The 13,683-nt window shown below is 42.2% G+C and overlaps 1 long non-coding RNA gene across 1 annotated transcript; it reads left to right on the top strand.

Annotated features, from left to right (window-relative positions):
• Window positions 1–5,007: 5,007 nt before the first annotated feature.
• Window positions 5,008–11,583, top strand: LOC108516682 (uncharacterized). The gene is made up of 4 exons (XR_001881909.1): window positions 5,008–5,043; window positions 6,141–6,231; window positions 7,367–7,530; window positions 10,144–11,583. It is a non-coding gene; the product is annotated as an uncharacterized LOC108516682 (long non-coding RNA).
• The last annotated feature ends 2,100 nt before the right edge of the window (window positions 11,584–13,683 follow it).

Genomic DNA, 13,683 nt, shown 5'->3' with positions numbered 1-13,683 from the left:
GATTCTCAGCCACTGAGATGTGAAATGGCTTTCCAAAAAAATCTTTAGTGCTTGGACACTCTGATTCATACCACTTAACATAGCTCAAAGCCATAGCATGGATTATTGATGCCTCCCCAGGGTTTCTGATTCTGTAAGATTAGAGTGTGATATCAGACTTCGTACTATTAACAGGCTCCCAGAAGTTGCTCATGCTCCCTGTCCAGGGGCCACACTTTAAAAGGCATGGTTTAGAGGATTAAATATACCAACTTAAAAGTTAAAAAAATTATTGGAAGACTGTAAGGCAGATAATATCTCTGTTTCACAAGATGAGTAACAAACCTAGGTTATTTAGAAAATGCAAAGTTATAAGGAGGTAGACAAAACTCAATACAGTAATAAATATTTCATGTCCTCAGTGTAACAGTCTATTAACTTGAAGCCCACAACCTCCATCTATCAGTGATTGTCAGAATCCAAAATACTTTGAGGTTGAAATGCTTTGTTATTTGACTTGAAATCACTCTTTTTTTCTTTTAATCTCATAGACAGATGTTTTCGAAATTTAGATATTAAAAAGTTATGACCACATATGTGACCAGTAGTATAATGTTAGACTTCATTATGAGGCCTCAAGGCCACTGCTTTAATGTAGGGAGGCAAACTCCTTTTTTCTTTCTGCAGTCTCAACCTCCTAGGCTCAAGTGATCCTCTTGCCTCAGCCACCTGAGTAGCTGGGGCTACAGGTATGCACCACTATGCCCAGCTAATTAAAAAAACAAAATAGAGAGAGAGAGATGAGGTCTCACTATGTTGCCCAGGCTGTTCTTGAATTCCTCAGCTCAAGCAATCATCCTGCCTCAGCCTTCCAAAGTGCTAGGATAATAGACGTGACCCACCGTGCCTGACTGCAAACTCCTTTTAAAACAGCCTCAGGCTGGGCGCGGTGGCTCATGCCTGTAATGCCTGCACTTTGGGAGGCCGAGGTGGGTGAATCACCTGAGTTCAGGAGTTGGAGACCAGCCCGGCCAACATAATGAAACCTCGTCTCTACAAAAAATATGAACGATTAGCCAGGCATGGTGGCAGGCGCCTGTAATCCCAGCTACTCAGGAGGCTGAGTTAGGAGAATTGCTTGAACCTGGGAGGCGGAGGTTGCAGTGAGCCGAGATAGTGCCACTATACTACAATCTGGGCAACGACAGTGAAATTCGGTCTAAAAAAAAAAAGAATCAATGAGAGCAAACAACAGGGACAATGATGGTGGTAACAGTCCAGAGGAATTTGGCAACATGAGGAGACAGATGCCAACTAAGTGACTTTAAATGAGGAAAGCAAAATGAACATGGAGAGAATTTATATTTTCAGATTAATCTATTTGAGGTCTGAAAATTCAGTGTACCCAGTATCAAGAGGACTATACTGATAAACAGAGTTACAAATAGAAACATCATAACCAGGTCAAAAAAGAAAGTATCTATACTGTATTTTCCTTCTGCTGCTGCTATAACAAAGTATCACAAACTCCGTGGTTTAAAACAACAGAAATTAATTTTTCTTTTAGTCCTGGAGGTCAGACGTCTGAAATCAAGGTGTCAGAAAGGCTATGTTCCCTTCTGGAGGCCCTTGGGGGCAACTTTTTCCCTGCCTTTTTCAGCTTCTAAAGGCTACCTGCATCCCTTGGCTCTTGGCCCCTTTGTCCACTTTCAAGGTCAGCAGCACTGTGTCTTTAGAGAAAGAGTTCTCTGACTGCCTCCCCTGCTTCCCTCATCGGATATCCTTCTCGGCTGTCTGTCCTGCTTCCTTTTTGTCATCAGATCTCCTTCTCTGTCTGTCCTGCTTCCTTTTTGTCATCAGACCTCCTTCTCTGTCTGTCCTGCTTCCTTTTTGTTATCAGATCTCCTTCTCTGTCCTGCTTCCTTTTTCTCAGGACTTTGTGATTACACTGGGCCCATCCGGATCATCCAGGATCATCTTCCCATCTCAAGATTCTTCACTTAATCACATCTGCAAAATTCCTTTTGCTGTGTAAGGTGACATATTCACAGTTTCTGGGTATTAGGATGTAGATATCTTTGTGGGTGGAAGGAGGAATTATTTTTCTTCATGTGCTGTTTATTTTGTTCTATCAAAAAACTCCTGGGGGTGCCGAGCACGCTGGCCTGTAATCCTAGCACTTAGGAAGGCCGAGGCGGGTGGATCATTTGAAGTCAGTAGTTTGAGACCAGCTTGTCCAACATGGTGAGACCCCAGTCTCGACTAAAAATACAAAAATTAGCAGGGCATGGTGGTGCGTGCCTGCAATCCCAGCTACTCAGGAGGCTGAGATAGGACAATCACTTGAATTCAGGAGGCGGAGGTTGCAGTGAGCCAACATCATGCTACTGCACTCTGGCCTGGGCAACAGAGCGAGACTCCATCTCAAAAAAAGAAAACAACAACAACAAAAAACTCTTGAGGTAGTATTTTCTGGGCCTATTTTCAGGAGGAAATTGATTAATGGTGTTATATGGAAGAGTATAGAGAATAACCATGAATCATTCATTCACTTGCCAAACATTCGTGAAGCATTCCCTATGCACCAGACATAGTGACACACAAAGCCAGACTTAGGGCAAGGATAACTCTGGGGAAATGGGTAAGAACGTGCTGAAGCTGTAGAGTGTGGTACTAATGAACCAGGACTCTGGAGTCTAATGATTTGGATTTGAATCTTGGCCCCACCATTTATAAACCTTATGACCTAAGCAAATTACTCATCTGTGTGTGCCTCAGTGTTGTCACTTATGAAGCTGAGAAAATTAATATCTGTACCATAGGGTTCTAGTGAAGACTAAATAAGGTTATTGATAAAGTTTTTAGCACACTGACTGACATAAAGAGTTCAAGAAATGTGGGCATAGAGGAGGAACTAGAGAGGACTATAAACAGAACATGGAGTGCTTACTGCCATAGGGACTTTGGAAAGGCTTTCCAGAGGTAAGCCTTGAAAGTTGAGTTTCATGTCATCAATTGGGAGTTGAAGAGATGAGGGTTATGCCAGGAGCAGACATAGTGATCAATTTGGAGACCATGAGGAAGGGCTGAGGTGACCGGGAGGAAAAGGCCTAGGAGTCCAGGAGGAACAATATTTAAATATTGTGCTTCAGCCAGGCACAGTGGCTCATGCCTGTAATCCCAACACTTTGGGAGGCCTAGACTGGCGGATCTCTTGAGGCCAGGAGTTTGAAACCAGCATGGTCAACATGGCAAAACCCTGTCTCTACAAAAAATACATAAATTAGGCTGGGCGTAGTGGCTCACACCTGTAATCCCAGCACTTTGGGAGGCCGAGGTGGGCGAATCACAAGGTCAGGAGATCGAGACCATCCTGGCTTAACATGGTGGAACACTGCCTCTACTAAAAATACAAAAAATTAGCCAGGCATGGTGGCAGGCGCCTGTAATTCCAGCTGCTCAGGAGACTGAGGCAGGAGAATGGCGTGAACCCAGGAGGCAGAGGGTGTAGTGAGCCAAGATGGCACCATTGCACTCCAACCTGGGCGACAGAGACTCTGTCTCAAAACAAAACAAAACAAAACATCATAAATTAGCCAGGCGTGGTGGCATGCACCTGTTGTCCCAGCTAACAGGAGGCTCAGGCATGAGAACTGCTTGAACCCTGGAGGTAGAGGTTGCAGTGGGCCAAGATCCCACCACTGCACTCCAGCCTAGGCAACATAGCAAGACCCTATCTCAAAATATCTATATATCTTTAGATAGATATAGATATAGATATATAGTGCTGGGATATTGACACAATAATAAAAAATTAGACTTATTTTACTTCTATCCAGAAAAATACCCAAGCCTAAGTGGAAATGACAGAAATAAGTTTTATCTCCATATTTGAAAGAAATTGTGATTAATAAGGATTTCCTTAATTTTTTGAGGACAATACAAACCCTTCTCTGTGCACCACTCACTGTCAAAACACACTGCCTTCTTTGTGGGGTATCTACTTTACATCCATTTTCCTCTTCACTGTTGTTAATAGGAGCCCAAGTATTTTTCATAATCAGTGGACTGTAAACTTTAAAGTAGGCTGGGCTTTTCTCCCGCCCCAAGGGTGTAAATCAGGATTGGTTTGAGCCAATCATGACAACCATTGCCTTTGTCATTGGTTAGGACAATGGACATTGGTTAGGATGGACGTGTGGCACAATTCTTGCTGATGACATAGGGGAGGAAAGGCTTTGGAAAAGCTTTTCTTATCCCTTAAAAAGATACATGAAGCTGGGTGCAGTGGCTCACACCTATAATCCAGCACTTTGGGAGGCCAAGACTGGCAGATCACTTGAGCCCAGGTGTCTGAGACCAGCCTGGGCAACAGGGCGAAACCCCATCTCTACAAAAAATACAAAAATTAGCTAGGCATGTTGACATGCGCCTGTAGTCCCAGCTACTTGGGAGACTGAGATGGGAGGATCACGTGAGCCTGGGAGGTCGAGGCTGCAGGGAGCCGAGATTGCACCACTGCATTCCAGCCTGGGCAACACAGGCCGTGTCTCAAAAAAATAAAAAATAAATATATAAATAAAAAATAATAAAAAGAAAAAAGCTAAATGAGGGATGTGGCTGCACTCTCTTCTCTTCCAGCTGTGAGATATCAGTGGGCAAGGATGTGATGCCTGAAGATGTGGCATCTACCTGGAAACAGCCGAGGACCTGAGAACGAAGCCAGCATCTGAGGAAGACAGACAGAGCCGGGCGCGGGGGCTCAAGCCTGTAATCCCAACACTTTGGGAGGCCGAGACGGGCGGATCACGAGGTCAGGAGATCGACACCATCCTGGCTAACATAGTGAAACCCCGTCTCTACTAAAAAATACAAAAAACTAGCCGGGCGAGGTGGCGGGCGCCTGTAGTCCCAGCTACTTGGGAGGCTGAGGCAGGAGAATGGCGTAAACCCGGGAGGCAGAGCTTGCAGTGAGCTGAGAACCGGCCACTGCACTCCAGCCCGGGCGACAGAGCGAGACTCCGTCCCAAAAAAAAAGACAGAAAGATCTGGATACATGATGAGGTAAATGAGATGCTAAATTATCCAAACCTGGAATAATAATATGTCATTTAGTATGTTTATATGTAGTATATTCAAGTACATTCAATGTTAAAGTCAATTATGATATTCTTCCCCTTTTTACAGCCTGAAAAGTATCTTGCATACACCACTGGCATCACAGAATCCTGACAAACCGCTCATCACAAATCAACCACAGACTCTCTATGCTCTTACCAAAACGCTGGCTTTGAGAACTATTTTTTTTTTTTTTTTGACAGAGTCTTGCTCTTGAGTAAAACATGGGGAAAAAATCTTTCTCAATTTTATCTTTGAATCAAACTATATCATGAAAGGGCTATGTTTTTATCCATTACAATTAATACCATGAAAGGTCCAGCAATAGAATACATCACCTGTATTAACTATATAACTATCTTTCAGAATTAATTCCTGCAGAGGTAAATGAGTAATTCTCTAATTCCTACAATTCCTACAACTCTAAGATTCTGTGATATCAAAATTTTCAAGTATTATACTAAACTCTCAATATATACTGATAAGCTGGTTCTTTTGCTATTGCAAAAATTCAACCAAGAGATAGGAAAATGGGTCAACAGCAACAACAAATTCATGGAGACTGCAGCAAAAGATTATTTGACAGACTTTCTTCCCTTATATGGAAAAGAGAGCTGTTCTCCTTTTTGAACCATATTCCCCTAAATACCCTCACAATCTTCTTAGGCCTCTCACTCCTTCATTTTCTTTTCTAGCCCCTCCATCTCATCCTTATTTTGAATTCAGATGAGTTAATACAGTTTGATGGCCTAGTTCAGATTCTAGAAAGGGACAGCTATTCAGAGATGATAGTGACGTGCTTTTCTCTTCTCATATTGCTTCTCTTTAAAGAATTTACAGGACCTCTGCCTACATTTACATCTCAAGAGAATAGTTTCATCTGGTGTCACATCCTTGCCAAAATTTATTGAGAATATTGGTAAAGGACAACATATTTACAAGGATTTCTTTATTAAAACTGGGGAGATTGGCAAGTGACACTGTCACTAAATAAATAAAATAAAACTGAGAAGAGCAATAACATTTGATTTGCTATTTCCCAGTCTAGGGAAGAATATCAAGTCAAACTTTATGAAGTCCGAGACAATGGGAAAAGGCGAGGTATTCCTGTCCAGGCCCTCTTCAAGTTAGAAGGTGATGGTTTCCAGAAGTCTGCACCTGTGTTTCAATTATCTTTATGGAGTTTGTAGGACTAAACTATATTCACTATATTTTCTTATTTTTGTGTGTGTGTTGGATGCTCTGGCAACTGGGGCCTTGGTAATTGGGGAGGGATAACTCTTCTCAGGAAGAGCTAATTCTTAGAGATAGAGGGAGCCTGCTTTTCATATGCAAACTACTCAAACTGGAGTCCACACTCCCCCAGCCTCCTCTATAGGACTCTTACTCTCCAGCCCTGCTCTAATCATCTTGGGGCCAGGAACCAGGCAACTCAGGATGGCCTCTACACCCCCAGAGCCCACTGACATTATTCAAACTAGACAATTCTAAGCTGCTTGCCCCACCTTGACCTATTCCTTTCCTTGCAAAGTGCAATAAAAGTTCTTGCCACATTTTCCTTCTGCTTCCTCTGCCTCCTGACTGACCCTGGTGCTTTCCTTTGTGGGCCTTCGTGGCTTACCTCCTGTTTCTAGGAACCTGCAAGTGTAAAAACTTCTTTCTTCATGACAGTCATTTCCATGTCTGCATGTCTTACTATACCCGATTTAAACAAATCCAGAGCACATTTTAAAACATAAATTCAACTGCTGGACCTGCTATGTAGAGTGATTCAGGCAGAGGGAATGGCTCATGCACACTCTCCAGGTACTGTTAGCTATGAGTTCTAAATTTCTCTTCAAAGGATCAATATGCCAGTATGTTCAGTTCTTTGCCTTCTACTTTTAAACTTAACTTCCTCAAAAAGCAACCTTTTTCCATTACCTGCTCCACCCTGACTCATTGTGATTACCTGCTCAATCTCCACCCTGACTCATTCTGACTTCCTGCTCTGCCATAACCATTTTTCCTGCCAAACTACTCACCCCATCACTCTCTTTAAATTCGCAAATTGGAATTAGTTTAGCCTGTGCGGTCTAACCCCAGCCAATAGGGGAACAACACAGCAGCAGGGGCCACGGGCGTCAGGGATAAGAACCCCTTTCCCTCCCTTGTCCAAGTGTGTGCTCACCATTGCTCCATCTGTAAGGGCACACCCTTCTATAGAAGCATGTTGCCTTGCTGAGGATTAAAAAGAAAATTTTATATTCGAGTACTATTTCTTTTGCAGCACTGAAACTTTATTTATAATAGTACGAATGAGACTGGTATGAGCAGGGAAGAGCCAGCAGATCGGTCTGGCTGGAGCGTATCATACGAGGGGAGCATAATGGGCAAGGAAGCCAAAGAGGAGGCAGGAGCTTGATCGTTCATCACGCAGTCTTGAAGGCAAGGGTAAGGAATTTGGATTTGATTCTAAATGCGAAAGGAAGTAACTAAAATATTTTAAGCAAGGAGTGATTGAATCTGACATTTTTTTAAAAAAAATCACTCTGGGGTCTACATGGAGAAAGAATTACAATGATGCAAGAGTGGAAGCAGAAAAACCAGTCTGGAGACTACTGCAGGACCTGAGACAAGAGGTTAATTTTGTCCCATCTAAATTTATACTAAAGAATGCAGAAAATCAAAGGCTAGTCTCATATGAGACAAACTCAAGCCCCAGCAGAATAACAAATGGGACCCTAAGAAGCGTAAATAATGCCAGATCATTTCTTTCTTTGATAGAATGATGAGTCACTTTAATCAGGGGAAGAAGAGTTTCTGGTAAAAAATCTTGAGTCAGGCACGTTTTCTTTTACGTCTCAAGATAGAATTGTCTAATGCTTAGGCGGTCCACATCCTACAGGTTATCTAGTTTGGTTCCCATGTTTCATGAGTAAGAAAAATAAAGTGAGCTCATCCTGGTGAGGGTTTTGCCCAAATTAAACCTCTGGAGAGTAGATTCTTTAATGCTCAAGAGGCTTTTTGCAAGGAAAGGACGTCCTCTTTGGGCTGTGTTTAATGCTCAATTTATTAGTCTAATATTCTATTCCCAGTAAAATGGTCAAATTCAGGAAGGATTCTAAAAAAATCAGTTCAATGTTTTTTCTCTTCTTTTTTGTGCTTCTGTTTTTAACCTCTTCAAGATAAGACTGGATAATGATACCCATCCAACTTATTTTCAAAATGTTTTGGAAAACAAAGATATTGATAAGCAGGTACTATGCAGAGTGCCAGATTAAAACCTTTAGAGACTCAAAGTTCAAAAATGTTATAGAGTCCATACCTGATATGTAATTCTATATACAAACAATACTAGTCCATAATGTAAGTGTGAGACCAGCAAGATCCTGATAATTTTCAGATGACTTTTCCGTAGTTTAAAATAACCACTTTTAACTTTAAAAAAGTTATTTTGATGCCTCTGTTTTTGGTGCCCTAAGAATGTATCTAATCTGCATTTGAGTAATCCAGTTGCCGTTGAGCATCTGCCATGCTAAGCACCGTGCTTCACACTGGATGAGGAAATGGGGTGTGACAGAGAATGACTGGAGGGCTTCTTGATTGTGTTATCAGAAAAGACTTCTCTGAGGAGGGAACTTTCAAGTTGAGGTCTAAATGATGAGGAGAACCCAGCTACGTAAAGATCAATGGAATGAGCAACCCAGGAAACAGAAAGAGAAAGAGAAAGGAAAGGAAAAAGAAAAGAAAAGAAAGAAGAAACAGGATCCTGCACATCAAGTAGCTCCCCATCTAGTCAGGGAGACAGACATAAAAAGCACTCAGTTTGGCGGGGCATGGTGATTCACACCTTTAATCCCAACACTTTAGGAGGCTGAGGTGGGTGGATTGCTTGAGGTCAGGTGTTTGAGACCAGCCTGACCAATATGGTGAAACCCTGTCTCTACTAAAAATACAAAAATTAGCTGGGTGTGGTGGCGGATGCCTGTAGTTCCAGCTTTTTGGGAGGCTGAGGCATGAGAATCACTTGAACCTGGAGACGGGGCTTGCAGTGAGCAGAGATCATTTCACTGCACTCCAGCCTGGGTGACACAGAGAAACTCTGTCTAAAAAAAAAGGGGAGGGGGGGAGCTGATTTTAACACAATGCAGTTCCTGCTGCACTAGGCGTGAGAACAGGAACCCAATAGAAGGAGTGATTAATTAGAACTGAGAACTGAGAAAGGGCTGTGACAAGCAGAATGTACAAAATTATAGAGTAGCATTGTAAAGATTTAAACTCTTGCTTCAACAGAGACATTTGTTAAAAAACAGATTACTGGGCTTCACTCCACATTTACTCAGTCAGAATCTCTGAGTTGGCTGCCTGGAAATCTATGTTTTTGACCAAGCACCTTCTGATGCCAAGACATTTTGTGATCCTCTGATTTATGGAATAAGTTTTGAAGTTAGGTGACTCGGACATAGGACCTACATCTCATTTTTGTCACCTGTGAACTGAGGATAATAATACAATCTTCCTCACTGGGTAACTTTGAGGATTAAACGAGGTTGTATTTATAAAGTGTTATCTATTACGGCTATTATGTGAAAAATAGAGCTTTGATCATAGCCAAGTGAAGAACTGAACAAGCTGTCTCTGAGCTCACTTGACATTTCTCAGAATCTTACATACAGGTGAAATGATAGAGGCAAGGCCACAGCCATTGGGATAAGCTAGGGAGACTAGAAAAGCAACATTCAGGGTTGGGGAGGAAGCCAGTTTCTACTGGAGCAGGAGAAGAGTGCACAGCTGTTGTGTCAAAGATTTGCAGAAAACAGCTGGCTTTTCCTCTTTCTTGTTTTTTTTGGTTTTTTGTTTTTTTAACTTCCTCCTTTAATTAAAGTACAAATTATTTAAAGACTTCCTTCCCCACACCTGAGCCTAGCCCTTGGCTAAATCAAAAGAGAGTTATCTCTTTAAGAAAGGGAAGCCCCCAGGGAAGTGAGGAAGTTAGCTGGGCCAAGTTTGGCTGAGGAGAGTCAGGACTAGGAAGCACTGGATTGATTCAAACCCTTTCTACAGTCCACAGGGCCTGAAAATTGCTTCCAGCAACTGACAAGTTCATCCCCTTCCAACTGGTCTGACAAACCCTGAGGAAAAAAGACAGTGATATCCACCCCCCCACTGCGCCCCCACCTCCTTAACTGTAAAATTGTCCATCTCATCTTGGACTATCCGAAAACCAACATGGGACTACACAAAACCGCTACTTGAAGATCAGCACCAAAAGAGTTGTTTGTGGAAAATGGTTGACCAGGGTCAATGTCATGTGTAGATGTGCAAGAAACTGCCTACCTTCTAGTCTCCGATTATCTACATGTGTATAGGAGATGTTGGAAATTTCTTTTTGGACTGATTCTTTGAAGCCTTACCTCCTTGCATAGTCCTGATAGAATAACAAATGAGGTTCCCAATGTTGGGTGAGAAGAGTGGGTTTCAAGAGTCATTCACACACTGCATTCTGCCTTCCAGAGGCAGTGAGGGGCAAGAATAAGAGAAGGATCATGGGCTTTGGGGTTAGCCAGGACTACACCCAAATTTCTGCTGGGCTTGGTACTAGTTGGGTCCTGGAGCATGATGCGTTCTTCCCCGTTAAGGTTTTTTTTTTTTTTTTTTTTTGGTCTGATCTGGTAGCCTGCAGTAAATGGTTGCTCCCTTGGCCTTAGGATTTATAGCCTGTGACCAGTTACCAGATTATCTCACCACTGAATGCCTAGATAGTATTGTGTATAATGAAAGCAAGTACGGTTATTAACACTTGAAGCTTTTTAACCATAGTATTTCTTGGTTCAAAGCAAAGAAACCGGATCCACCTATTTAGTTTTGCATGACTGGTACACATATCTATAATATTGAGAGGAGGGGCCAGCTGGGCTTCCTGGGTCAAGTAGGGGCTCAGGAATCTGTGAAACTCACTCATTTCCTGCATCAGGACTGACTTCGGTCCTGGATGAATAATATTGAAGATATATGCTTAAAATATTCCTAACACCAGGATGTGTGTATGTGTTTTCTTCCCCAAGAAAGGTATAAACGACGATAATTTTGCTGTAAGTTTCCCTGTGTCCTCTCTCCCTCTCTCCCTTCCCCCTCCCCTAAAACTAAAAGGAATGTTAAATGCCTGTTTTCTGTGACCAGCGGACCTTATCTATGCTCCTAATTCCATTTCCTTGTAAACATACTTTGTAAAGTCCTGTGAGATCCTGTCTCCTTTGCCATGCCACTACAAGGTCATAAAGTAGATAAAACCTAAGTTGCAATTCTGGTTTTCCTCAAAATCTAAAACATGTCACACAATAAAATAATTTACTGCCTTTGTTTCTAGCTCTGGTAACATCTTCCCTCGGCAGGCACGTATTTCCCGCCTTAAAGAGTTTAAAAGGCAACTGCATAATCTAACTCTGGCTACCCGCTGGGGACCCCTTCCACGCTGTGAAAGCTTTGTACTGTCACTCTGCTCAATAAAGCCTACAGCCTTTTTTCTCTTGGTCCGTGTCTCCATCACTCGCCGCAGGCAGCCGCCACACTAATTCTTTGGTGTGGCTAAGGCAAGAACCTTTGGCATTACAATATGTGCTACCATATTTTGTTTGTTTCTTTGTTTAGTAATTTTTTCTTTTTTTACTTTTTATACGATTTTTTTCTTCTTTTAGAGATAGGGTTGTGTTGCCCAGGCTGGTCTTGAATTACTGGACTCAAGGGATCCCTCCCACCTCAGCCACCCAAAGTGCTGAGATTACAGGTATGAGCCACCATGCCTAGCCCCATATGTTTTTTAATGATAAGAAAAATGTAGGTTTTATTATTTAATCAGTGTTTAATGGCTGGTTCTGAAAAGATGATATTATATTTTGCAGGTTGATTCTGTTATACATATACAGAATAACTACAGTAAAAAACAGCAATCAAGTCTGAACAGGAAATCTCTGGACAAAGAGAAAAATACTACCTTTATAGACTGTGACTGTCATTAAAATACAGGACAAGGGATTATGGCAATATTAGTGGCACCGATTAGTGAAATGATTCTAGGGGGAAATGTCAGAAGATTTTCTAAAGAACATATACTGAGCAGATGACCAGTGACTGAATAATTGCCCTTTCTGGGTAGGTGTGTAACACACACACACACACACACACATTTAGGGGAATTGTGACCATTGGGTTCCATAGTAACAAGATAAGTTATAATAGCCACCTTTCATTGAGCACCTACAATATGTCACAAACTGTGATAGGGACTTTATGTATTTTCAATACACTATCTGTTATCTATTTTCTTTTCTTTTTTTGAGACTGAGTTTCACTCTTGTTGCCCAGGCTGGAGTGTGATGGTGCGATCTCAGCTTATGGTAACCTCTGCCTCCCGGGTTCAAGCGATACTCCTGCCTCAGCCTCCTGAGTATCTGGGATTACAGTCATGCACCACCATGACTAGCTAATTTTGTATTTTTAGTAGAGACGGGGTTTCTCCATGTTGGTCAGGCTGGTCTCGAACTCCCGACCTCAGGTGATCTGCCAGCCTCTGCCTCCCAAAGTCCTGGGATTACAGGCATGATCCATCTCGCCTGGCCTTGTTACCTATTTTCTATTGGTAACTGAGGTAAAACCTACTGGAGGCTTAGCCAGTAGGTTCATGTGATCATACGTTTTGGGGAATGTAAGAGAGAATCAGGGCAATTGATTATTGCCTTTATGGGTTCAAAGCAGAAACACAGGAATAGTTTGCTGATTTGAAGAGTGAGATGACGTGTAGAGTAAGAAGCAATCTAACCATTAACATCAACTCAACTTGGGCAATAACATTTGATATTTTATTTATGGGACAAATATTTATTGAGTGTCCAGTTAGTGCCAGGTACTAAATACGTAAGCTTTACTAATCCTACTTCTACAAGAATGATTTCTTTTTCTTCCTGAAATAACACTTTAGCAGAGCACCAGACTGTTTCAGACTTAAGTTTCCTTTTCCATTTTGTCGACAGCAATAGTGTTCTTATAATATTAATTCACTAACATTTATTCTGTATATATGATTGCCAGGGAAGTGGCAATATGTCCTTGGGAGCTTCAAGTCATTTATATCTGGTCCATCTTTTGGAAAGTTCATGGCATAGATGGGCAAGGATACAATTTATACTCAGGAGATGCAGCCACCCTAACAGGGTTACAAATAAATGTTAAATGGTATAAACTATGCGTAGCACAAGCACAGAAGCGTCCCTTTGGTCTGAGGGATATTTGCAGGGACCGTGAATAGGCAGAGAGACGGGGACATGTGGTCTAAGCCTCTGAGTTGGGAGAGGACAATGATGGGCATGGGGGAGAATGTATATGCTGTTTGACTTGAGAGGATGACATGTAGGCATTCTGGTAGTCTTTTTCTTGACATCTGATACACAATCACTTCTTTCTTTTCTCCATGAAATCTAGCCGCAAAGATGAGTTGCTGCGCCGGGCGCGGTGGCTCACGCCTGTCATCCCAGCACTTTGGGATGCTGAGGCGGGCGGATCATGAGGTCAAGAGATGGAGACCATTCTGGCCAACATGGTGAAATCCCA

This window comes from Rhinopithecus bieti, unplaced genomic scaffold (assembly GCF_001698545.2).
Source record: "Rhinopithecus bieti isolate Rb0 unplaced genomic scaffold, ASM169854v2 scaffold_38527, whole genome shotgun sequence".
Taxonomy (NCBI): domain Eukaryota; kingdom Metazoa; phylum Chordata; class Mammalia; order Primates; family Cercopithecidae; genus Rhinopithecus; species Rhinopithecus bieti.
This window is presented reverse-complemented; position numbering and strand designations above follow the sequence as displayed.